This window comes from Notamacropus eugenii, chromosome 1 (genome assembly GCF_028372415.1).
Source record: "Notamacropus eugenii isolate mMacEug1 chromosome 1, mMacEug1.pri_v2, whole genome shotgun sequence".
Lineage (NCBI taxonomy): Eukaryota > Metazoa > Chordata > Mammalia > Diprotodontia > Macropodidae > Notamacropus > Notamacropus eugenii.
In genome coordinates this window covers 676,612,992-676,640,766 of record NC_092872.1, presented here as the reverse complement: position 1 = coordinate 676,640,766, position 27,775 = coordinate 676,612,992, and the positions used below count along the sequence as shown (strand labels likewise).

General features: G+C 42.0%; 1 protein-coding gene across 2 annotated transcripts in view; it reads right to left on the bottom strand.

The window, feature by feature from the left end:
* MAF (MAF bZIP transcription factor) overlaps positions 1-27,775 on the bottom strand; it is a 489,475-nt gene that overhangs the window by 422,398 nt on the left and 39,302 nt on the right. The window contains exon 3 of one of the 2 annotated variants that reach the window (XM_072636398.1): positions 10,892-11,036. The exons of the other annotated variant lie outside the window; for it this stretch is intronic. The gene's annotated coding sequence lies outside the window, so the exon portion shown is untranslated. Of the gene's footprint in view, positions 1-10,891; positions 11,037-27,775 lie in introns of those variants that run through there. 2 annotated transcript variants of the gene reach the window in all.

The following is a 27,775-nucleotide window of genomic DNA, read 5'->3' as shown; positions in this document are numbered from 1 at the left end:
TTTTGTGGCTGATGTTATTCAATCATTTTAGTCATGTCCAGTTCTTCATGACCCCATTTGGAGTTTTCTTGGCAAAGATAATGGAGTGGTTTGCCATTTCCTTCTCCAGCTCATTTTACAAATGAGAAAACGGAGGCAAACAAGGTTAAGTGACCTGCCCAGGGTCACACAGCTAGTAAGTGTCTGACTCTGGTTTGAACTCAGGTCTTCCTGACCTCAGGCCCTGCACTCTATCCACTGTATCACCTAGTTGCCAACAGTTGCAAAGTACTTTCTAAATATCTCATTTGGTCTGCACAAAAACACTTGGAAATAGGTACAATTGTCATTTCACGGATGAGAAAAATGAGGCAGGTGGAGGTTAAGTGACTTGTTCACATAGCTAGTAGTGTCTGAAGTTGCATTTAAACTCAGGTCTCCCTGAACCAAGTCCATCTTTCTATCCTCTGTCTGTCCAATAAATACTTACCTCCAACTTTGGGGAAACTTAAAGCTAGTCATTTTAGTTTGTCTGTCTTTTCTAACTCATCACTGCCTATGATTTTCCAATGAGATAAGGATATAATTAAACAGTTCATATTTTTGTTGCACTTTTAAGGATTTTTTAAGCAGCAAGCAACTTTATGAGGCACGTGGTGACCAGTGTTATCCCTATTTTATTGCTAAAAGAAGCTGAAAGTCAGACACAGAAGGGATGCCTGTAGTCCCAAAGCTGGTCAGGGTCAGAGCCAAGACTTGATTCTCAGTCATCTGACTCCGACTCCAATCCCCTTCCCACTATCACACAGTACTTCCTGAGTTGAGAGGAATAGTAAGGGAAGCCCACCAGTTCCTTTATAAAAGCTGACATAGCAATCCTTACTCTTTCTTTAGGTCTCCACAAGGTGGGTATAATCACAACTGAGATTCCATGTAAGGCACTACGGAAATGCTAATCACATCCTTACGGAGTTAACGAGGCCTAGCTGAATGGCACTAGACATGCCTGGTCGGCTGATTGGATTTCACCAGGCCAGGGTGACCAGGCAGACCAACCATCCTGACTACCTCTCCATGCCCACATGATTATAGGACAGTTTCAGTTCTTATGTTTTACATTTCATGGCTCTGGGATGTAGATGTATATCAAAGTCAGTGAGGCAAAGGATGAGTTTTTTTCTATGGTGGAATTTTATAGCCTTGATCTTGAAAATATGCTTCAAACAGGAGCTGTCAATCCAAATTTCCTGAATTAGTCTTTATTGCTTTTTAAAAAAGTTTTACTAATGTCTTTTGCTTTATATCAAAGTCATTTTTGGATGCATATCACTTCTGCCCAACTTCCCTATTCCCACACAAAAATACACAAAAAGGTGATCCTGTACTTGTAACAAAGAAAACCAGGTATGAGTGATCATGTTTAATAGAATATGTGATATTTTGTACCCATAGTCCCCCACCTTGATGGAGAAGAGAAGGGGGATCTACATTATGTCTGGTATTGGTGGTAGATATGAGATAACTGGCTACAAGTAATCATGTTTAACATGATATTTTGTACCCATAGTCCCCAACACTAATGGAGAAGAGAACAAGGATCTATATTATTTCTGATATTGGTGGTAGATAAGAGATAGCAATCATCTGATGAAAAGACAAAACTTCTGAAAATTTAGGCATTGCTGGTATTATTAAGACTAGGATCATTCAATATTCATTTATTCAACAAATATGTACTGAACCCCACTTATGCACAGGACTCTTGGAGGGGCAAAGTTCATAAGGAAGACATGATTCCCTATGCTCAGTCTAATACTAGTAGATGAAACATGCACACAAATATCTAGGATATAGATCAGAAGGTGTCAACAATATGGCAAAGAGTACTCAGTGTCATGACAGTCATAACAAAGGGAAGATTCTACTATTTGTGTAAAGAACAATCTATTTGTAGTCAGGGGACCTAGCTTCAGGTCCAGATTCTGCCATTTACTATAATAGGACTTAGGCAGATCATTTGTCAATTTGGAATTTCCATTTTCTCACCTCTAAAATGGAGATAGTGACTCTTCAATAAACAGGCATGTGTAGGTACTACATAGGTTTGTGCAGGAGGAGAAAATTTTGAATACTTGAATTTTTGAAATACGAGCAATGCGTATTACATAGCAGAAATTTGTATGAGATAGGACTCTGGAGAGGAGTGGCTTGGCAAAAAGGAGCAAGGGCCATCCTTGGAGTGAGGAGGACCTGGGTTCCAGTCCTGCTTCTGACAAATACTGCCTGGGTACCCGTGGGGAGGCAACTTAACCTAACATTGCCTTAGGCAACTCTTTAAAAGGTTCAGATAGTTAACCATCCATATTGGTAAAGGAATTTCCTTCATCAGGAATTCTCTATACTGATGAATTCACAAATATAGACCCCTCCTAGAAAAAAAAATGAAATCACTCTGAAACCCCACCTATGTGGTAAAGATGCCCTAGGTTTGAATCCTTTTAATTATACAGTGTGTCCCCAGAAGTCTTAGCTTAGTTTTAATCTTTAATAGCTTAAATGCCCTATATGTATGACCTTCAGCAGGTAACTAAATGTTATGTTCTGGGTCTCAGTCTCCTCCTGTATAGTTTGTTTGTACATAGTTGCTTGCATATTGTAAGTTTCCTGAGGGCAGGGATTATCTTTTACCTTTCTTTGTATCCTCAGAGTTTAGCATAATACCTGGCACACAGTAGGTGCTTGATAAATGTTTATTGACTGTTATTCCTAATGCCTTTCATCTAAAACTTATCTTCTATTTATACTGTATATATCTTGTATTTATAGCTTTCTGCATGCTGGGTGTCCCTTTCAGAATGTGAGGAGAGGGATGGTGGCTTTGATCTCTTTTAATTCCCAACATTTGCCCAGTGCCTGGCACAGAGAAAGTGCTTAATCAGTTGACCTGCTGTCTAACTAGCAAGTTTCTTCCTATATTTGTGTATACCAGCCTATATTCCACCATCCCCATTCACACAGTCTTACTTTCTTTCTAAACCTTAGCTTACCAGATTGGTTCTGCAAAAAAAAAAAGAAAGCCATGGGAAACAGAGACCGGTCATTTTCACAAACGTATCATGAATTTGATCGAGTGGTTGTTTTCTCTTTGGGACACGATTTATCCGTCACATTCATTTCGAGATGTGATTTATTGGTCAATTTCTTCCCAAGATGTGATTTATTGGCCAATTCCTCTTCAAGATTTGATTAAAACCCATTACATAAGTCTTTTCGGATCTATTTCTAAATATCATCTATATTTCTAAAGCTGGATGTTTAGAGTCTTTATTCATAAACGATCCTGATCGATGATGACTTTCTCTTAGCTCCAGGTAGTCCCATTTAATGCAATCAGAATCCACTGAAACAGACCACAAAGTAGGATTATATAACAATTTACCCACATGCCAGCATAGGATAAGAATGGAAGGTTCATAAGCCATTTGGAGAGGCAGTAGGGTACAGTATAGAGCAAATTAGATTAAGAGTCAGAAAACTTGGCTTCAAATCACTAACTGCATGAGCCGGGGCAAATCATTTCCCTGCCTTGGAGCCTCAGTTTCCTTCTCTGTAAACTGGATATCATAATTGATGTATTTTTGATTTCACAGGAGTGTTGTGAGAAAAAAGTACCATGTCAACCATCAAACCCTGAAGAAGTACTGGATTTGGAGTCAAGAAGACCTGGTTCAAATCCTGCCTCAGACACTTACTAGCTATGTAACCTTGAACAAGTCACTTAAACCTCTGTCCTGACTCAGTTTTCTTATCTATAAAATGGAGATAATAACTCCCAAGGTTGTATGGTGGTTCCTGCTTTTTTTGGTGTCAGGAACCCTTTATACTCTTAAAATTATTGAGGACCCCAAAGAGCTTTCACTTATGTGAGTTCTATCAATATTTGCTGTATTAAAAATGAAAATATCTTAATATATTATGAAAGTTGTTTTGATCTCATGAGCTCCTTGTAAGGGTCCCTGAAAGAGCCCCAGCAGTCCTCTGGACCAGACTTTGAGGACTGCTGATCTACATCATGGTCCCAAGACCTCTAGCTTCTCAGAGTTGAACTGGGACCAGCCCGTGTGATGGGATCCTTTTTGAAAACTCCTTTATAGGCCACATGAGTGCTTTAAGATGAATCACATCATGTTTATTTCCTCCCCTATCTGTGTCATAATAAAACAGATCTCAACCAAAGACTTTCTCTAGTACCTTTCTTCTGGCATGGAGAAAACCCTGTGTTCTCAAAGGCCAGCCAGTCAAGCACAGTTGTTGGCAGATCTTAGCAAGTTGGAGAACTCAGAGATACAAGCCTAGGGATGGACCATGCTGTGCACCTTTCATCTGAGGACCAGGCTGTCAAATGTGACTAGCAAGTAACAAGAGGCTGGGACCTAGATTTCTTGATGCTAGGTCCACACTAACCTCTACTTCCTCCCTGTGATTCTGTTGACTGATGTCTGTGGGCTTCAGAGGGCTGTTCTCTCTTGCCCGTTGGAATGTCTATGAGTCACTGTTTACAGCTCCTCATCTACTCCTCAGATTTTCAGCAGCTGAAATCTGAATGGGATGACCAAAGCAGCCCACAGAAGTGGGAGCTATGTGACTACAGTGACCACAGACAGCAGCCCCATGCAATCAAGTTTAAAAAGAGGTCAAGACAAGCCTAGATTCAAGCCCTTCAGAAAAATAAACCCTTGGGTCTTACTGTATGTTACATTTTTCTGGGTCTTAGTTTTCCCATCTGTAAAATAGCAAGGTTGAAAAAAAAACTCCATTTAAAAATAAAATAAAGTGAAGGGGTCAGACTAGGTGATCTCCAAGGCCCCTTCTGACTCTAACCCTATGATTCTATAATCTGGATTCTCCTCCCAGTTCTGTCACTTGCTATCTGTAGAACTAACCCATGGCAGTGTCTTTCCCTAAGATTCAGTGTGTGTTTCTGTTAAAATGAGAGCTAGATTAAAGTCCATTCCAGACCTGAACCCTATGAAACAATAAAATCTCCTGCCAGCACTTGACTTGTCCATTAGGTTGACAATAGAGTGGTTTGGAGGCGTCAGCCCCCTTTAAGGAATTCAGGGGATAAGGAATTCTTTCCCCTTTGGGTATAGTAGGCAGTAACTCTGTTCCCCCACTCTGTTGCTGCCTGCTGAGGATTTCCAACTTATCCATGCACCCTGACTCCCACCCTAAATCAATAGCCATACCTAACTTTAGCCCAAGAGTGGCAGTACTGTGCCGAGTCTGCCTGCTCACCTCTGTCCCTGTCTACTGTTGCACAAGATCCCAAGTCATGCTCATTCTGACCCATGCATTCTGGTGCCCTCCCAGCAGTTAACCAAAATAGTGGTGCTGACCCCAATGGCTCTCTCCTGGAGCAGGCTTCTAGTGCTTAAAGCTGAAAGTCAGAATATCTGGATATGAATGCAGCCTTTGACTCTCACTAGTTGGGTAACCTTGGAGCATATCTCTTGTCCTCTCTAGGTTCAGCTTCTGCAGGACTTCCAAGGACCCTGTCTAGCTGACATTTTATATAACTGGATCATATCCCACTGCCAGTACCATAAGACCAGAGATCATCCAAGAACTCTGCCAGGCCCACCCCTGTTGTTGTACTGAGATAGGAACTCGCCATGGCAAGACTCAGGCATTTTCCCCATACATAACCTAATTGAGTCAGGATGACCCAAGTTCAAATCTTGCCTCTTAACATATACTGACTGTGTAACCTTGGCCAAGTCCTTTGTCCTCTACTCTCCTAAGCAATTCTCTTAGATACTAAGTTGCAAAATCAGGGTCAAGCTGTATTGGTAGATCTACTCTCTATGTATGTTGTATTTATCCATTTTTTTAATATAGAACTTCCCTTTTGGAGGTATGTTCTCTGAGAACAGAGACTTTTGTTTTTGTCTTTCTTTGTATCCCCAGAGCTTTGCTCAGTGCCTGGCATATAGCAACTATTTAAAAAAATGCTTGTTAACTGAAGAGGAAATATCCTTGATGGGTGCTTCCTTTATCAACGAAATCACAACTCCTGTTTTAAAAAATAGTCTAAACAAACCTAATTAAATATTTAAGGTGCTAGAAAATGTGAATAGTTATTATCTATTAGTATATATGTTTTTAATAATTACAGTTTTATTTCTATTAATTATATGGGCAGTCAGGTGGCACACTTAAATAGAGTATTGCCCTAGAGTTAGGAAAACTCATCATTATGAGTTCAAATCTGGCCTCAAACACTTCCTAGTTGTGTGACTTTGGGAAAGTCACTTAACCCTATTTGCCTCAGTTTTCTCATTTGTAAAATGAGCTGGAGAAGGAAATGGCAAACCACTCCAGTATCATTGCCAAGAAAACCCCAAATGGGATCATGGAGAGTCAGATATGATTGAACATATATATGTGTGTGTGTGTGTATATATATGTATACATATATATACACACACACACACATATATATGGTTAGTAGATATATAATCATATATTAATATATTAATAATAATAAAACATGTGGTCTTAATAATATCATGGTCACTGAATTTGTACCCTGGTCTCTGGCCCCCAGGAGATCTCTAAGGTTTGTTCTGCCTTCAGTGTACTGGAGAGAGAGAGAGAGAGAGAGAGAGAGAGAGAGAGAGAGAGAGCCTCTCAGACCTTCTGACATGCTAGGTAGGTCCTGAGGATGCCCCAAGTTCTTGCCCCATCCCTGGTTCTTCTGGAACCCTGAGCCATTTTTATTACAGTGGCACGGGTATTTTTTTTTAAACTCAGGCAGACAGTTTGGAGTCAGCTTTTATCCAGAAAGCACCTCTGTTAAAAAGATGCCTCAGCATTTTTGTCTCTGGAATACAGTCTGCTGCTTTGCCAAGGGTTAGCAGGCTCATGGCACTGGAGTGAGCCCAATCGGAGAAACTGGCATTGCTTCTGCTCCCAGCTCCCAGTCTGGTGTCCGGAAGGAAGCCCTGGTCTGGAAGGCAGGACTCCTGGAGGCCTTCAAGCCAAGGCTGGATGACAACTTGATGGGGATATTGTCAAGGGGATATTTTTTTATTTTTTTCCAGGCATGGGTTGGACAGATTGCCATTGAAATCTCTTTCAACTTTAAAATTCTGTGATCCTGTAAATCTAGTCCCAGTTCTGTCATTAACCCGCTGTATGACCTTGGGTGAGTCACTTCCCTAACTTTGGACTTCAGTTGTCCCATCTGTAAGAAGAGAATATTATTTGCTCTCTAACCAGCCAGACTTTATATATTAAACTTTTATTATATTATATATATGGACATGTAATAAATCAAATAATATATGATATAATAAATTATCAAATATCTTCATTAGATGATGAGCTCCTCCATTACACTGTGAGTTCATTGGAGGAAGGGACAGTTTTTGTTATTTTTTTGTATCCTCAGTGCCTGGCACATTGTAGATGCTTAATAAACGTTTGTTGGCTGATTGAGTTACTGACCTGGGTTCAGGATCCACCTCTGATTTCTGGGTAAGTCATTTATCTCCTTAGTCCTCTGGGCAAAACATCCAATTGGCATTGATAGAGGGAGTTTACTCAGTAGCAGAGAATTCCCTTTACCAATGAAATCAGAGACCAACCCCCCCCCCCCCCAAAAAAAAAACACAGTAAAGTTGATGAAGCATACTCCTCAACACATTCATGTAGGGTAGGTACTATTATTATCCCCAACTTAAGAAGAGAAAATGAAGCCTCAGAGAGATAATATTATTTGTCAGAGATGCACAAATAGTAAGTGATAGGACTTTCTAAATCTGAGTCTGTACTCAGAGAGGAATGGTGGGCACTGGGAAAGTAAGGAAGACCTGGCTTCTAATTCCGATTCAGATACTTACTACCTGAGTGATCCTGGGCAAGTCAATTAACTTCTCTTGTCCTTGTTTCCTCATCTATGTAAAGAACATGAACTCTGAAGCCTGAGGATTGGGTTCAAGTTTTGCCTCTAAACCTTTCTACCTGTCTAGCCTGAGCTAAATCATTGAGTCCCCCAAACTTCAAGCGTTTTTCCTGAAAAATAAAGGAGTTGGCTAGGTGGCTTCTAGCCTCCTAGCTCTGTATCCGTGATGTTATGAATGTCAAGATTGGTGCTCTTTCTGAGATACCATCTTGTCTCTTGTTGGGTTGTTTTTCTTGTTTCTTAGATTGTGAAAGAGCTCCCTGTTGTCAGGGTTTCTTCTTATTCTAGGTCTTCTCACAGTACTAGATAAAACAGATATTTCAAAAACTACCTGTTGATGGACCAATCTGTAGTTGTTATTCTGGGGGTACACTTTTGTAGACCATAGTAAGACCTAGCTTCCCTGGAGATGCTCAAGCGATGAGGAATCTTAGGTAGCTGGGTATTTTGGATAGCTGAGTGTTTACTATATTAACCATTTTGGATAGAAACTTTTCCAAAATATGCTTCATACTTCCCTGACTTATTAAATAGGATAAATTAAATATATTTTCTAGATGACTCAGAGCCATCATTATGAGCATCAATTATTGTATTGTGTCTAGAGGAAACTAGGTGACAGATATAGAGAGAGCGTTGGTATTGGAATCAGGAAGACCTGAGTTCAAATCCAGTCCCAGACACTAGCTGTATCATCCTAAGTAAGTCCCTTAACCTCTGTCTGCCTTAATTTCTTCACCTTTAAGATGGAGATAATAGTAGCATCTTCATTGCAGCCTTGTTGTGAGAATCAAATGTGGTAATATTCGTAAAGAATTTAACATAGTGCCTGGCATAGAGTAGGTGCTTTTAAAAATGTTCAATTCTTTCCTTCAGTCCAGTATTGCTTCCAGGGATGACCATGTTCAGAAAGGTTATTTGCTTTGACAACAAATGACTGTTTTTTAGTGTCTGTCTGTTTTTATAGTTTTCATAATTTCCTCCCTCATGGTTAGGTTGTTGGCTGCTCTTTCTCTTGTCAGTGTGTACCTGTCTAATTAGCTGGCTCAAATCTGTTGAAAGTTGGAGAACACTGTAACGAAGCTTGTCTGAATTATGTGTAAAGTAAAAATAAGGAGGCTCTGAATGAGGGTCTCTGCTATGATTAAAGTGGAAGAGGAGTACCTGGACTGTGCGAGATGTCCTCTGAACACCAACAGGGCTTTCTTGCTTCCTCTACGTCATGACAGTTGTTTTGGATCAATGAGGTCACCAATAAACCGGGTTCAAGATGACATGTGAGTTGTAGGGGATAGTAACTTGTTCATAAGTTCCACTTTGTATAGGGGAGAAACCTGTGACTTCATTTAACAAGAAGGATATGGATATGTCAAGAGCAATACCTTTCTGCCTGTGGGAAGACTAAGAAATTTGATGTGGGCACAAACGAAGGTTTTACCAACTCCATGGGCATCATTTGGGCAAGGCTCAGGTACTGCGCCATCCCACAGCAGAGGGTTGGACTAGATGAACTCTAGTTACCTATAGAGGGCTGGACTTGACAATTGGAGAGTCTAGGTTTGAGTCTTGAGGTTCTTAAGTTGTGTGACTATGGATAGGCCCCTTAACATCTCTGAGTTCTGGCTTCTTCATCTGTATAATACAGATAATAAATTCCTAAGGTACCTAATGTACAGAGTTGTTTGAGGCCCTAATATATGAAGTATTTTTCAAACTTTAAATGGTAGTTTTTACTACCCATCTTTTGAAGTGTAATTCAACAATCTCATCTTCTTCCCAAGACTTCCCCGATCCATGGTTGTTCACCTTGTCTCCCCAACTTTCTCCCCAGCCCCACAAAGCTCTTTAAAAAACCACCTTATTCCTAGAGTGAGCAGGTATTAAAAATATATTTACTTTGATTTTTTGCATCCAACTTTTTTTATTAATTTATGGAATTAAACAAGCATTTTCATAACATAGTATAATAGAAAAGATGATTGCACATAAAACTGTAAATCTTTGTGCACAATTGCTATTCCTTTTAAATATATAATAAAGTTAGGGGCAGCTAGGTGGTGCAATGGATAGAGCACCAGTGCAGGAGTCAGGAGGACCTGAGTTCAAATCTCACCTCAGACACTTGACACTCACTAGCTGTGTGACCTTGGGCAAGTCACTTAACCTCAATTGCCTCATCCTGGGTCATCTCCAGTGATCCTGATGAATATCTGGTTACTGGATTCAGATGGCTCTGGAGGAGAAGTGAGGCTGGTGACCTGCACAGCCCTCCCTCACTCAAAACAAAGTCATGTCATCATTTCTCTGATGGCATGGTCTTCTTCGGCAACAAAGGACAAACACACACATAATAAAGTTATCATAATTATCTTTGATGCATCACCCTCTCATTAGGCTGCAAGTTCTGTGAGGGTAAGGACCATGTCTTATTAGAACTTATTTTCCCCGGAACTGAGCTCAGGGTTCAATGTTATTGTTGCACGATAAACACAGTAACAGGATGAATGAATGAATGAATGAATGAATGAATGAATGAATGAATGCATGAATAAATGACTGGTGTTGGGGGGTTGTTGGATCACTAGAAATAGCCTCACGTCATGGACCTGCACAAGTAATCAAGCAATTTTGTAGACTTGAATATTTAACTCCACGGTTCATTTTCAGAAATAGCACAGATAAGAGGCAGAGGGTGGGGGTCCTGGGAATTGGTCTCACCCTATGACAATGATTTAGTACAATAGCTAAAAGAGTCCCCCCACCCCACCCCACCCCTGCTTCCCATCCTGGTGGGTTTGCTAATATCTTCCCTCCAGCTGGTCTGTCCTGCGCCTGTCTCTCAGCCACAAGCATATCTCTCTCCCTCTTTGTTTTCCCTACAGTCCTCATACATACACAATCCCTCTTTCAGCTGATCCTCCTTTTGACAGATTTCAGCCAGCGAGATGGGAATTTTTTTTTTATTTTCAATTCAATTGCATAACTAAGACAGTCAGCGGATAAGGGAGTGCCAGATATATTGATGCTGGGCTGCTGGGGAAGTTACCGAAGAATTCTCAGCCAAGGTAATTTCCTGAAGTTTCAGTTTCTGTAGAAAAAAATGGACAATGGCAAATATCAGACATTTGAGGGTCGCGGGGGAGAGGGAGGGAGGTCTGTCGCCTCTCCATGCAGGGAGGAAGCTAACAGCCTCTCTGGCAACAGTTACAGCCTTGTGGGGTGAGGGGTGGGATGGGATGGCGGACTAGGACTTGAAACTACAATTTTGGGTGAGGTTGGAGAGGATTCTGGTAAGCTGGACAAACAGTATCAGTTCCAAAAGGCTTGGTTTACACAGGACCTGTCTGGGCATTCAGCCCCTCGTGCTCACATGGGCAGGCCTCACTTCCACAGTGTAAGGCAGTAGAAGCCATGTTAGGACTGAAGTCAGGAGACACCTGGGTTTGAATCTGGCTGGACTTGGCTCCAAGTAGCTGTGGGAAAGTCATTTAACCTCTCTGGGCCTCAGTTTTGTCATCATAGGATTTTAGAATTAGAAAGAAACTTGGAAACCATTTGAGCCAAAGATCGCATTTGAGAAAGCAGAGGTCCAGAAACAGGAGAGGATTGACCCAAGGCTGTGTACCCAACCAGGCAGAGAACCAAAGTCTTCTGACCCCCAGTATAATGCTTCTGTCTTTATTCTATCACAGATCACCAGAGACCTGGAAGGGAATCATCCATATCATCTAGTCCCCATTTTACAAATGAGGAAATAGGTTCAGAAAAGTCAAGTGATTTATCTAAGGTCACACAGCAAATTAAACACAGTCTCGGCTTAAGTACCCTGAAAAATCAAAGGGAAGTGGGGAAGAGGAGAAAGGTGGGGAAGGGGAGAGAGGGAAAAAAGAGAGAGGGGTATAGAGGAGGTAAGAGGAAGAAAGAAAGAGAGAAGGGAGAGATAGAAAGAGGGAAGAAGAGAGAGAGGAGAAGAGGAAAAAAGAGAGAGAAAGAGAGAGAGAGAGAGAGAGAGAGAGAGAGAGAGAACAGGCCAGGGCAATTATCCTGCAAATTTAGGTAAAATATACCCTATCATTGAGGAAATAACATTGTTCCAGGGGCTGGAGTCTCCTGATTGGCCGTCTCCATTGATTGAATTTATCAGCTAATTGCTGGGCCCTCCACTTCTCTGCCTGCGTAAACCAAGACTTTATTAGAATTGATTTCACATCATCATTTCCTTTCTTGCTCATGACTTATGACTTCAATGGGCTTCTGACTTATTCAGTCCATAATGATTTGGTTTCTCCTGTTTTTTATTTTTATTTTTTAGGAAAATGTCATTCCTGTTGCTACCACAGTCACCCAGGACAATGCTGCATCCTTCCCGGTGTCCAGGCCTTCAAAGAGCCCCCATTCTCAGGGATTTAACAGATCAACTTCGTTTTCCATTCCTGCTTCTGTTTCTCATGTACAGATTCACTCTGACTGGCTTCTCCTCATTCACCCATTCACTCACCTATGCCATAAAAACCTGTATGCAAAGGAGAGAAACAGGAAAAAATAAAATCTCTCCTTTATGCTAGAAAGGAGAAGGAAAGAAAAGGACGTAATTTCTGCTAATTTCTTGTTTTGTGAGCACTACTTTGCTGTTTGACTTTGGGCAAGTAACGCCCTCACTAGGCCTCAGTTTACTAATTTATAAAATGAGGAGCTTATACTGTCAGGTTCCTGAGTTTTCTTCCAGTTCTCATGTTTAATGAATCCAGAGCCAAGAGGAATTAGTAGCAAACTCATAGACTCAGCACCGATGAACAGGCTTGGATGTGGTCATTAGAAAGATGTACACAGGTGAAAATGACACATGCTGGTAACATCCATTTCCTTAGTGCAGGGGTAAGGAAGCTGCCTTCTAGGTCCTTAGGTGTGGCCTTTTGACGGAGTGCCATTTTTCCAGAACAAATCCTTTTAATAAGGAGATTTGTTCTGTGAAGTTTGGATTCAGTCAAAGGGCCATACTTAAGGATCTGGAGGGTCATATGTGGCCTTGAGTCCGCAGGTTCCCCACCCCTGCTTTAGTACATTAAAGATCACAAAGGATTTTCCTCACAACAAACTTGTAGGAGAAGGAAGGAATAATATCACTATGCCCAGCTTACAGAAGAGAAAACTGATGCCTGGAAAGATGGACTTTTTCTCAAGATGCAGATAAAGAGTGGTTATGTAATTTAATCCTCATCTCATGCTGGCCCACATTCCCAACATATACATGGCAGCCCTGCACCTCATCTCCACCCCCATAAACTCAAAGGGCTTTGATCAAACTTCCCAGAAGACCCTCTGCTGCATCCCATCCACACCTATGGCTCCCTGTGATCCCTCTCATGAACTCCCTCTCTCCTTGGAGGATCTTGACCACCTGCTCCCTACTCCTCAGCCCCAGCCATGGGAGTTATAGATGTTACAAGGCTGGGAGCACTAAAAACCCTGGGCCCTGAGACTTTAATCAGCCGGCTGGAGAAACACTAGTTGCTCTATTCATTCTTGATTGAGGATGGGAGACAGAGGTGAGAAAAGAAGAGGGACCCAGGGCAAGGAGAGTGATGCAAAAACCAGGCAAGGCAGTGAAGACAAAAGTAGCCCTAGATCCTCAGCAGCTGGAAGCATCTGGATAGTATTCCTGTGGCAGAAAGTTTACAATAGAAACAGGAGCCAAAGGCAGGATCTAATGTTATCTTCCATAGAAAATTCTCCACTTTCTCTAAATTCTGGACAATATCTCTCAGCTGATCATGGCAACAAGATACAGGTCTCTGCATTATTTTTTTTGAGAAAACTAAATATTTTATACGTTGTTCCTCCCTGAACCTCGGTTTTCTCCTCTGAACGATGGGAATGTTGTACTACACTCATTTTTCTAGGGTGTCTCCCAGCTCTGACATTTGATGTTGTTTTCAAAGGTCCCTCCCATCTCCGAAGTCTTGTGAGTCTGTACAATTAGGCAAAACATCTATATTCTCAATTTCTTTTTTTGTCATCAAGATTGCTTATCCATCTGCCCTGCAGCAAGCTATCTTCTCTTCTGATTTGAAAGAAATAGTGCAGAGCCCATGAATCCTCAGGGCTGGCAGTGATCTCAGAAAAAATATGGTCCAGCCCACACTTGAGCAAGCATCCCTCTACAGCCAGGGTCTATGGACTTCTCCTTGAAGGGTCCGTGAAGTGATTTCAGGGAATCTATGAACTTGAATGGGAAAAATAAAATTTCATCTTCATCTTTGCTCATCTTTCATTTCCTTTACAATTCTATATTTTTTAGTGAATATATATTTTTTAATATTGTTAGGAGAATAGAGTGGCAAAATTCACTAGACTGCCAGAGGAGGAGGATAGGGGGAGCCCACTGCACAGTCGATGTTAGGATAACCCTAATTGCTAGGCTTTTACCTTACATTGGGCCTAAATCTGCCTCCCTCAAATTTCCACCCAGTGATCCTAGTATTGCCCTGTTTGGCCACGGAGAAAAAGCTAAGCCCCTCTTTCCTATGACAGAGAATGGGAACCTGGCTTCTCATTCAGTTCCCCCCCCCCCCCCCACTGCCTTTTTATTTCTCTTTAAATGAAACCACAATACAACTTATCAAACACATGTGTTGAACAAGGGGACAGTGGAAGTGGTTTGAGTGGGATTTGCTATTAACCAAGCTAGCCCACTGCTAAGAAAACCCTCAGTTCCTTTTTGATTCATAATACCAAAGGTTTACACTCAGAATAACAATCAAATGCTCTCATTTGAATTAACCACTGTTGTGTGTGTGTGTGTGTGTGTGTGTGTGTGTGTGTGTGTGTGTGTGTGTGTGTGTGTGTGTGTGTTTGGTTTTAAACAGACAACAGGCCAGCTCACTGTTTGACTCATTCTGACCAGCCAGGCTTCTTTAAGGACTCTGTCCTGCTGTGAGTAGGTCTGAAGGCCTGGCATTTGTCTCCCTGCACCTTCTCAGCTGGCAGCCACCGGGCCCAACAGGACAATTGGCCTTTAGAAAGAGAGGAGTGCAGCTGGTGGAATTAGAAATCGCAGCTACCCCCCTGGGCTCCATCCTCCTCACCTGTCCTGGTAACATGAGCTCTCTGGTAGAAACAGGGAACAGATGTCAGGTGATTGAAAAACGGGAGCCTTTCCCTGTTTTATTGAGTTGTCACTGCGGAGAAATTTACTCTAATTTACTTGGAGACTAAATTACTGGATGTTCATAAAAAAAACTGTTGTACATTACCATCCCTAATTAAGATGTTAAACATGATTCCATTTTTAAATTGGACGAGCCAACAGAAATGAAAAAAAAATGCTGATGAAATGATATTTCACTCGTGTGCCCTTGGGTACCACATTGGTTTACATGCAAGAGCTCAGGTGGACAGGTCCTGGGGAAGGAGCAGGCACACGTCTGCATTCCTGGAAACTCTACCCCCAGAGCAGGTCATTTCTCCCCTCTTTCCCCCATGCTTCTGAGCTACTTTGGAAGGAGCGCCATAATTCATAGCTTGTGTTGGAACCCTAGTTACTTTGACAGAGGACATCAAAATGATTTGAAACTGGCCAGGGGTGAGGGAGAGAGCTACTGAGTCCTGCAGTCCTGGCATTTGGAATCAAGTGTTGATGTACAACGTTAAGGGCTGGCACTAGTTAGGAAGACTGGGAAAGGAGAGGGAATTGGTCCATTTTAGTTTCTCCTGATCTCACTGGATGGCAGAATGATCTCTTCTTGGAAAAGGGCTAGAGAGGAGCAGGCTATGATTACTGAGCACTCATGCTACACACACTTATTAAACACCTATCAACCGATTGATCTACACTTATTAAAGACCTATTATCTGCCAAGCATTGCAGTTGTTGTGTTCAGCATCTGTGGAGACAAATATCAAGACCCAAACCCAACATTCCCTTATATTCAAAGAACTTTCATTATATTGGGAGTACATATTCACAGATCAAGTAAAAAAAGGCACCTGAGTAATGAAGAGAAAGGGGAGAATGGACAAAATGCTGAGGAATTCTGGGGAATATTTAAAGAATAAGAATAATAATAGCTGGGCACCTAGGTGGCACCATGGATAAAGTGTTGGCCCTAGATGATCCTGGAGTTCAAATCCAGGCTCGGACGCTGAGTAGCTATGTGACCCTGGACAAGTCACTTAACCTTGTTTGCCTCAGTTTCTTCATCTGTGAAATAAGCTAGAGAAGGAAATGGCTAATCACTGCACTATCTTTGCCACAAAAACCCCAAATGGGATAAAAGACCAACAATCAACTAAACAGCTACAATACTAATAGCTAACATTTACGTAGCACATTAAGGCTCACAAACCCTTTATAAACACGTTCTCATCTGAGCCTCCCAACAACTGCAGAGGTAGGTGCTTTTATTATCCCCATTTTATAGTTGAAAAACTGAGGCAAGTGACTTGCCCACAGTCACACAGCTGGTAAGTCTCAGTCTGGATTCCATCCTGACTCCAGATCCAGGGAAGCATTAAGAGGTTAAATGATTTGCCCTGAGTCATAAAGATCATAAGTAACTGAGGCTGAATTTGAACTCTAGTCTTCTGGACTCCAGGTTTAGCTCTTTATGAATGAAATGACTTAATTGCCTTAAGAAAGAAAAGAACTCTGTGTGACTCTGAACAAGTTTCTTCCTCCCTTAAAGTCTCAGTTTCACCATCCTTGGACTGTAAAGTCCTTGAGGGCAGGGATTACCTTTTGCCTCTTTTTGTGTTCCTGGCATTTAGCACAGTGCCTGGCCAGTAAGAGGGCACTTACTGATTGGTTGATCTCTATAATGAGAGGGTTGAAAGAGCTATGTTTTACTTCCTATCACCCTATGACTCTATGACCTCCCTTTGCAACAGCTCTTATATTCTGTGACTATAGCACAGTGGAGAATTGGGATAAGTGGCTCCATTACTGAGCTCAAACCCCTTTGTTGCTGTGAGAGAAGAGTCTATACTGCTAGAATTCACCAGGACTGCTGCTCAGCTGGGCAGTTTTGATCTACCTTGCCCAGGATCCCACAATCCCATCAGAGGCCCAGTACTTGGAATCCCAAAATCTAGATAGAGCCTCAAGGAACTTAGTCCAGTCAATCATAGTTCAATCCTATAGCATCACTAATGGGAGATCACCCAGCTTTTTCTTGAAGATCTCCAGTGATGGAGAAATCCCTCCCTCCCTTCTTTCCTCCCTCCCTCCCAAGGCAACCCATTTTACTTTTGGACAGCTTTATGGAGAAATATTTTCCTTATAATGGAATAACATCATTACTTGGCCTTATGACAGGTTGTTGTATACTCAATCTAGCAAAGGATTTTCAGAAATCATTAGCACCAGTAAAATTCTAATGAGCCTAAGGAATTAGCATAAACTTTCTCTACCCCATACCTGAGCAAACTACTCTCAGCCAGGTGCATTTTTTCTCTTTGTCCTGTCAGTCTTCTTACTCTCTCTTTTCTTGCTGTTTCTTCTCTTTTTCTTTTTTCTTTCCATCTCTCCTTTCCTCTTTTCCTCTCTTTTTCTCCCTCCCCTTTCTTCTTCTCCTTCTCTCTTTTCAGCTGTCTCACCTCTTCTTTCCAATCTCTCTCAAAAGTTTATACCTGAGTGTACACTTTAGCATATACAGAGATGCCCAAGTGCCTTCTCTGGGTCTAGTGAAATATCAGAAACAGGCCTCCCCCTAACCACAATCTACACAGGAAGCAGGAGAGGATGAGGGACAACCCCATGGGAACCTCAGAGAGTTCACCCAGCCCTGTGATACTAGTCCCAACCTGAGTTAACTGGCATATGTGTCCTGGGGCCAGAAGGGTCTCATGGAATTTGAGGGGTAGGAGAATCCTGTGGAGTTAAAGAACTGGAAACATATACAGACAGGAGCTCAAAGCACCCAGAGCATCTCTCCTTCCTTTGTAAACAAAGAGCTGGTGGAAAGAACTCTGTACTTGGGTCAGAAGATTTAGATATTAACCCCAAGTGCTCTATTTTCATTGGGCTGTGTGAGGTTAGACAAGTGAATTGCCCATGCTGAGCTTTATGCAAAATAGAGGGGGTGAGGGTTAGATTAAATGATGACAAAGGTCCCTCAGCTCTAAGTCTGATCCACCTATAAATCATGGACCTTGTAGGGTTTAGAGGAAAATAACATCTCCCAATTCCAAAGAATATTAGGATTTATAAAGCACTTTCCTCACAATGACTGTGTGAGGTTCATGGTAAAAATACTATTACCCCCAATTTACAGATGAAGAAACTGAGTTTCCAAGCATTTGGGTGACTTGCTCAGTCAGCAAAGTTAAGAAGGGTTAGAACGGAGAATTGAAAGCAGCCTTCCCATCTCCAAGTTTGTTTTTTTTCCCCAAAACACCACCAAGCTTGGGAAACGTTCCTTCTGTGACCCACAACCATCCGGATCCACTCCTGTTCTTTTCCCACAGTTCCATAGGCCTACAGAAATAAAGTCTGTGCTGCTCTGTTTCGGGTTCATTGGATCTCAGTACCGATTGCTAGGCTACTTGGAGAGGTGACCTGTACCCCTCCAATGTTTGACTAAAAAGTCAAGAATTGGAGGCATGGGCCCAAACTTTAAGAATCTAAATTAGAAGAGACCCTAGAGATCCTCTAGGTCACCACCACCCCCTTATTTTTGCTGGGGAAACAGAGTTCAGGCAGGGGAGTGATAAGCAGCATATTGTATCCCTTTACCTTGCAGTGAATCCACCTTCCCTAGTCAGTTTTCCTTTCAATCAGTCAGTCCACAAGCATTTATTACGCACTTACTATCGTGGGCGCTGAATGAGGTTCTGGGGGCTCTTGCCTGTTGGGTGACACAGCCCCTAAGTGTCTGTACATACAAGGTCTGCCCCATGAAGATGGAAGGCATGAGCAATGGAAAAGATCAGGGAAGGCACTGCATTCAGTCTTCATTTATAGAAAATAAGGAGGAAAAAATAAGGAGAAAAATCACCTGCAATCGTTCTGAGGATTTAGGTAAAGACGGCCCCAGACTGTTCGGGACGTTTGTTCTGGCTACAAATGAATGGATTTCTAAGGCACCCTGGAAGGCCCCCGGGGCAGGACGCAATTCACGTGGAGCAAAATCCTGCTTATAACAGCCCCATCCCCACCCCCTGCGCTGCCCCCTCCCCAGGTCCCCTGGGCTTCTTTGTTAAGAGGCTTTTTCACTGTATAATTAAATGTAAAATCCTAAGGGGAGGTTCGCCTCTTATCTCCAGCTTGGTATGTCTTGTCTTCTTGTTCCACACAGAAGAGGTGGGTGGAGTCGGGCTACGTCCTGGGAGGCAGGCCTGGCTTGCCAGGCAGCTCACCCCCTTGGATCTATGACTGGAAAAGCACTTTGTGCTTGTGTGAACAGGGGAGAAGTGTGAAGGAGGGCCAGAGCGGTGTGAGGAGCACGGAGAGCATCCAAGGGGAGCCGGGAGTCAGAGGGGAAGGGGGAAGGAGCCTTCCTACCCAGACGATGCTGTGTGTTTCATAATCATTCATGCACTGTGGGGCCTGGTTACTGGGAGGCCTGCCAAAAAAGGTGACTGGCTGTGCTGCAGGGGAGGGCTCCCTGGACTGGGAATCTCAGCTCTGCTTCTGGTGCTTCCTGTCTGTGGATCTCTGGGCAAGTTCCTTCTGGGTCTCTCCATCACCTCAGCAGGAAAATGAAGGGGTTACTCTCCCTTCCTTCTTTCCTTCCTTCCTTCCTTCCTTCCTTCCTTCCTTCCTTCCTTCCTTCCTTCCTTCCTTCCTTCCTTCCTTCCTTCCTTCCTTCCTTCCTTCCTTCCTCCCTTCCTCCCTCCCTCCCTTCCTCCCTACCTTCCTTCCTTCCTTCCTTCCTTCCTTCCTTCCTTCCTTCCTTCCTTCCTTCCTTCCTCCCTTCCTCCCTCCCTCCCTTCCTCCCTACCTTCCTTCCTTCCTTCCTTCCTTCCTTCCTTCCTTCCTTCCTTCCTTCCTTCCTTCCTTCCTTCCTTCCTGATATTTACTGAGAAGACACAGAAGTACAAACATATCACACACACATCCCCAGTTTTGCTGCTAGGTGACTTTGGACAAATCACTCACCCTCTCCGACTCCTACTGCTTTCTCTTTCCCCCTTTCCTGGGGAGAGTGGGCTCAAACTTAAAATGGCTTTCACCAACATGCCTCCCCACAAATTCATTGCCCAGTTCAGCATAGCTGCCAGAACAGTCAATGCCATGAGTCTCAATGATTCTAAAAAATGATAGATATTAAGTTACGGTGATCTTTATCATCATGAAAACATAGATCTAGAACTAGAAGACACTTTAGAGGCTACTTAGTCCAAACTCCTCCCTATTTTTATAGCTAAACAAACTGAGACCCAGAGAGGTCACCCGGGTAGTAACAGAGCTGGATTTGAAACCAGATCCTCTGATTCAAAATCCAGTACTATTCTTATTGTGCTACACACAGACTCTAGAATTTAGAGCTGGAAGATGGGGCTTCTAACCCGATTGATCTCAATGTGATCCTAGGACCTTGGAGGATCCCCAAGACCCTTTTAGGGAGTATACTTCATCAAATATATTTTCATAATAATATTAGATATTATTTGCCTACTAAAATACTCTTCCCAGTTCTAGTGATTTATCTGGGCGAGAGCAGATCTTTTTAAAATATTTCAAACAAAACAACATATCACAACAAATTGAATACGAAAACAGATAGGAGCATTCAGCTGTCTTCAACTAAGCCAAACATGAAAGAGATTTGCAAAAAAATCTAACACAATGCTACCCTTCTCAAATGAAATTCTGTTGGGGGAAAAGATAGATGTTTTCATGCAAATATGCTATTCATGTTAATATATAATTGGTTCATTACTGTTATCTTAAAATGGATGAAGAAATAAATATGTTTAAAATCATCAATTTTAATTTTTTTAATACAGTAAATACTAATAGACATAACTTGCATAAAGAAAATCTCTTTGGGGTCCTTAATTTTTAAGAGTCTAAAAGGGTCCTCAATAATTTTTAAGAATGTAAAGGATTCCCGAGACCAGGGGCCTTCTGAAGCCAGCTCTCACAGACTCTCAGGAGCTTTTCGTAAATTTTCAGTGTATGCATTTATAACTCTGGAAATCAGCAAACTACCAGTCAGGGCTTATTGATTGTACAGACTTAAGAAAGTGATGGAAAAAATGTTAATAATGCGGGTTAAAAGTAAAAGTGTATCCTGTGTATATTATTATTTTGGAGAGACAGCTGCTAACCATTTACTAGCCCCCTGGTCTAAGAATGAAACATTTCAGAACTATTAATCTAGTCTAACCCTCTCATTTTATAAATGAGGAGCCAAGGCCAAGAGAGCTTAAATCCCTCTCCAAGGGTTGCCCATGTGGTAAGTGGTAGAGGCAGGTTTTGAACCAAGGTCCTCAGCTTTCAATTCTAATGTTCTTAACATTGCACCATTTGGTGATTCTTTTCATTTATTAATACCTTAGTGCCAATCAGCGTATTAGGTTCTTCCTTCAGGGCCCATAGAAATAGAATTAATGAATATTAGAGATGGATGTATGATTTTTTGAGTCCATCTAGCCCAATACCTTTACCATCCTTCCACACCCAATTATGTAGATGAAGAGTAGCTGTCCTAGAGAAGGAGGAAATTCACCCAAAATCTTGTCAGATTCAGACCCAGAAAGGGCACTTTTTGACGAGGGGAGTGGGCAGGACTTCGTTTGCCCAGAGAGCTGGGGTATCCAGAAGGCTGGGGGAGTATGGAGAGAAGAAGACAGTAATGGAATCATGAGATCAAAGATTTAGAGCTGCAAGATGTCTTAGAGGTCATTGAACCCAATGAGGAAACTGAGGCCCAGAGAGATGTGACTTTCACAAAGTCACATTGATCACAGGTATGAGAGCTGGGATTTGAACAAGGACCCTCTCCAAATCCATTCCTTTTTCCACACTTCCCTGAGACTGAATGAGGCCAAAATTTCCAAAGACAAAATTCTGATGACTTTATACAGCTGCTTTGACTTAGCCCTGAGTCCTTTCCCAAAGGAACAAATTATTATGAGGTGACCTCTTTCATGCAGGTCCACTTCAAGAACTAGATTCTGGGTCCCTGTCAAAAGAAATGTATAATGTATAAAAATGTATAATACATAAAGAAGAAATATAGAATGTGTAAAAAAGGAAATGTATAAAGAAGAGATATCACTTCTGTCCCTTTGTGACTCAGCCTTGAAAGTGACCTTTCAGGGTATTCATCATTGTTTAACGCCCATTGGGTTGTGTGAAGTGGGCTGTTATTCACAAGGGGGCCAGAGACCGGGACTGTGAGAGCAACAAGGCAAACCCCTCCCCACTATTAGAAGAGCAACTCAAGTCTCATGTTCTTTATCTCACATGAGAGCACTCATGTCCAGCATTTTGTAAATCTTGAAGTGCAACATAAATGCTAATTCTTTTTTGTTTATTATTATTTACCAATGATAGGTCAAAAGCACCATCCTCAACTTTTGTTGTTGATGTTCAGTCATGTGTGACTCTCCTTGACCCTATTCGGGTTTTCTTGGCAAAGATACTGGAACAGTTTGCCATTTCCTTCTCCAGCTCATTTTACAGATGAGGAAACCTAGGCAAACAGATTTAAATACTGTGTCCAGGGTCAGCTAATAAACAGGTGAGGCAGGATTTGAACTTAGGTCTTTTTGACTCCAGGTCCAGCTGGATCCACTGAGCTACCACCTACCTGCTCATCTTCAACTTCAACTAGGCAAGGCATATAAGGCATATCTCATCATGTTATGTTAGAATTGGGAAGGATTAGATCCACATCAATGGTGTCAGACTATAGAAATCCCTGTAGCCCCATATTGATTTAGAAAAACACAAATTAACATCATTTGTGCTATATCAGATTTTTTTTATTTTGTTAAACATTTTTCTTTTTTAATTTTAATCCAGTTGGGACTCGCTAGGGAGTTTTTCATGTGTCACAAGATTGACATCTCTAATCTATACCCTTCCCTCTATTCACAAAGAAGAAAACTGAGTTCTAGAGACCAAAACTAACTTACTCAAAGAAAAACAACAAACTAGTGGAAGACACATGATATGAGTTCAGGCCACGCTTCCTACCAGCAATGACGTAGGTAGGCACATCTCAAACAGTGCTTCTTCAACCACCATTGGTTTTAGACTAACTGCTGCTGCCCTGAGGTTATTAGGATTAATCTTGCTGACTGGTAGCTCCAGGAGGGCAAGCAGGACAAGTTCTAGCTCTTTCTAAGTCCCTTTCCTGCCAAATTCTCCACACACCTAGGGAGTACCTAGTCCAATTCTCCTGTTATATAAATGAGCAAACTCAGGCCCAGGACAGAGAAGGGGTCTGACCAAAATTTACACAGAAAGTTAATAGAAGAACCATGATTGGATCCTAGGTTTCCTGACTCCAATCCGATGCTCTCATCTGTATACATTTTGTGTCACTCTTGAGGAAGGTAGGCTTCTTGAGGACAGGCACTGTCTATTTTTTCATCTTTACATCCTCCAGGTCTAGTACAGTGCCTTGTAGAAAGAGCTTAGTAAGTGTTCGCTGAATGGAACTGGATTGGATCAACACCATAACATTAGTTTCCCTGGGTTCCATAAATCTCCTCACCTGGTCAACAGAGACAGCTATGGCAAGCCATTCTGGGGTAGGGGCACCATCATACTTCAGTCTTCTAGCTGGCTTCCCACTGAGCTACCCATTTATTTTTACATGTGCATTTTATTCAGAGTCTGGGAGTTAGACGCTAATCTTGATGTATAAACCTTTAGTTTCCAAAGCGGCAGGTTGGTCTTCTCCTATCGACAAACCCCACTGCTTAGATTTATTACACAATGGTAATCAGGCAAAAGAATAAATACACTGCATCTTTAATTCATTAATCACTTTGGAAAGCAAAATGAACTACTCGAAAGAAGACAATATGTTTTCAAATGTTGGGGGTGGGAGGAGGGGGTGGTTTTTTCAATAAAATCCAGTTGCTAAAATCCATTTTGTGTGGAGATTAGAGAAAGTGCATTTTACCTCTGAGGCTCTAATTCAAAAGGGAGTTGAAATCTAAAGTGAAGGGGGGGTGACAGTGTCAACTATTAATTGGCTTCCTTAGGTCATCTCTTGGGTCCTGGGCTCAGTTGCTGCTATCGCTGACACTGGGCTATGAAATGAGCTCTCCCAGACTAGTTCATATCCTCAGGCTTCCTTTTTCGGACCTCAGTTTCCTCACCTGTAGAATCAAGGGGTAAGACATAAGGGGTAATTAATGCCTAAATTGATGCCTAAAATGTCCTCCAGTTCAGATGTTGTGCGACTTGTGATGATTCTGATCTAATATTATTAGAAAAGATGGGCCAAGGATAGCCTACAGTGGGAGTCAGGCGTCATAGATGGGATGTTATAGGCTGTCTTTGAGCTTCTCTAAGCCTCCACCCTCCTGCCTGTCAAATGGGAATAAACTGATCCCTGTTTAAGTAAGAGGCAAGTCATAATAACACTCTCTGTTCCCTCCCTTTGCCCTCTCCTCTGTTTTTGCCTTTGTTTTCGCCATATCTGGCAGATTCTCTCTTCCCTTAGGAACCAACTTAGTTACTGCTACCTTTTATATCGAGTCTTCATACACTTCCACTTTGTCCTTCCTTGATCCAATTGAACGTAATTCCCTACTTCTCAGATTTCTTCCAGAATTTTGTGTGGACTTTGCCACATAAGAGGACTTACAGAGTTTGAATGAGACATGGCCCTGCCCTCTTAGAACTTATAGTCAAGTGACAAGATAAGATAATCATAAGAAGGCAGCTAGATAGTGCAGTGGATAGAGTGCTGACTGGGTCAGGAAGACCAGAGTTCAAATCCTGCCTCAGACATTTACTAACTGTGGTGTTGCTCATTTTTCAGTCACCTCAGACTCTTCATGACCCCATGTGGGGTTTTCCTGGCAAAAATACTGGAGTGTTTTGCCATTTTCTGCTCCAGCTCATTTTACAGATGAGGAAACTAAGGCAAACAGGGTTAAGTGACTTGCTCAGGGTCACACAGATAGTAAGTGTCTGAGGTCAGATTTGAACTCATGAAAATGACTTTTTCTGACTCTATCCACTGTGCCACCTAGTTGCCTTTCCTAGATGTGGGAGTTTAGGCAATTCTCTTAGCCTTTCTTGGCCTCAATCTCCTCCTCTGTAAAATGTGCATAACAGAACCTGCTTCAGAGGGTTTCAAGGATCACATGAGATACAGGGTGTCCCCAAAGTCTTAGCGTAGTTTTAAGCTATTGAAGTTTAAGCTAAGACTTAGACTTTGAGACTTAGCTATTAAGGTCAAGATTTTTGGAATATCTTGTATGTGTAAGAATGCTTTGCAAACCTTAAAGTGCTATCTATATACATGCAAGTTATTGTTATTATGCAGCACAGAAACTGCCAGAGTTGGGGAAGGGGGGGCAAGAAAAGAAAAGAAAGGAAAGCCATGAGACACAGGGAGAGGGTGGCTGAGGGAACAGTGAGTTCAGTGGCAGCCAAGGATTGAGGACAACACACAAAGAAAGGACTTTAAATCAAATTGTGGGAGGTAGGCGGTGTTGTGAAAGTGGGAATGGGCCAGATCTTGGAATCAGGAGACCAAAGTTAGAAACTTGGGCAATTCACTGAGGCTCCTTGACCTCTATTTCCTCTCCTGCACTATGGAGGTTCTCATATTCACCTTGTGGGCAAAGAAACCATCAAGCCCTCTAGAAATGTGATTTAATGTTAACATACCTCTTCACCATTTGAAGGAGACCCTGGACCCTTAAAGAGACACTACCAGCCCAGTACAACCCCTGGCAAGTCTTATATTGCGGGAAAGGTTTGAGGGTAGGCCCAAAGATGGAAAACTGGTCTTAACTGTGGAGAGGATGAATGAAAATGTAGAGGCCTTTACTGGAGGGAGGGGCAGGCTGGTAGGATAAGAACATTATATTTAGAATGGAATTACCTGGGTTCAAATTCCAGTTCTGCTACTTGCTAGCTGTGTGACTTTGGGCAAATCCCATAAGCACTCTGCCTCAGTTTCCCCATGTGTAGAATCAGGTGCTTGGCCTGCATGGGTCTTTTAGATCCTTTTTAGATTGCCTGTGCAGGCAAAATCCTTGAAATATGATTACTATTGGATTCCTAGGCTCCATTACAGAGCTAGGGACCCAGAGAAGGCCTCATTCCTTATTCCCCTGACTTCCATCGGAGCTGCATTCCTTTGGGAACTATCCTGAAATGTACTATGGTGGATTAATACTTGCACTCCCTGCCACATGGAATTGTTCTGAGTTGATCAACCTTAAAGTGCTATAGAATGGGAGCCACAGCTATTATTATTACGCTACCTCATGGTTCAAAGGTGACCCTTTCCCCCTTCCTTTGCAACCTCTCAGGGCACTTGGGGCAGGGACTCATGCAGTCCTTGCATAATTTGTCTCTGGGCTTTATGTTGGCCAACAAATATCGATCTTCTCATTCTGAAAAGGAGAACAGTAGAATGAGGCAGTAGAAGATTTTGGTTCTTCCTGGGCATACATCCAGCGGCCAGGAAAAGCTGGGTCAGGAGTTAGACTCTCAGGCTTAGAATGTCAGGCTGGGTTGCAGGCATCGGTTCTACTGGAGGAGAATCTCATTGGACAGTGCTGCAGCCTGGGCTTGGACAAGCACCAGTAGGACTCTGGATGTTGCTACCCTGTGTGACAGGGAAGAAGAGTCCCATAGAGAAATGAGTCCCTGATAATAAAGAGGATAATCCTGGCTGTTCTTGGTCATGTGAGTGTGGCAAGACCTTTGGTGTCCAAGATTCTCAGCTGCCAGACATAAATCATTGACAGAGCACTGTAGGTGGCAGAAGATGGAGTACCTGGACCATATTATTTTCCTTTTCCAGGAGCATCTCAAATATCACTTTTTAATAGGATATACTCCTCTACTCAAAAACCCTCAATGACTCCCTAGTTCTTATGGATCAAATCTAAACTCAGCAATCTACTATTTAAGGCCCCCAATAGGATATCACTTGAACTATATCCATCATAGGGCTATTGTAGGAATAATAATAATAATAACAACAAATAACCCAAAGAATAACATAACAAATAAGCAAATAAAATCACATATTTTTATAGCATTGTAAGATTTACAAAGTGCTTTTAGTCCACAGAAATCCTGAGAGGGACTGGAACAAGATTTCTATTTTACAGATCTACCAACAATAATTTATTTGTAAGAAGGGGCATAAAAGATACCATCAAGGGAATGTACAAATTACCCAAAAAAGAAATGCATCATTGTTGCAGAGAGAATGAAGGATAATAGATGGATAGTTCAGTGTATCCATGTGATCTTAAATGACCTAGAGCAGGGGTCATTTTTTGTGTATCCTGATCTTTTGGGCATCTAGTGAAGCCCATAAGCCTCTTCTCAAAAAGTTTTTAAATTCATAAAATAATATAGGATTGTAAAGGAAGTCAACAATACTGAAATACAATTCTGAAAATATTACAAAAAAATAAGTTACTGGACCCCTAGGTTAAGAAACCCTAATCTAGAAAAAGATTCCCAATGAGATGGGAGGATCCACTATGAAGGAATGACAGGAAGACACAGACAGGAGAACTCCCCGAATGGGACACCAGCAGAGGATTGAACACTCAAACCTATGAAATCACAGATTCAAGAAGTACTGATATATTTTACAGGTGAGGAAACTGAGGCTCAAATCACACTTGGTAAACAGCTGTAGAGATGTGAGCTGACCT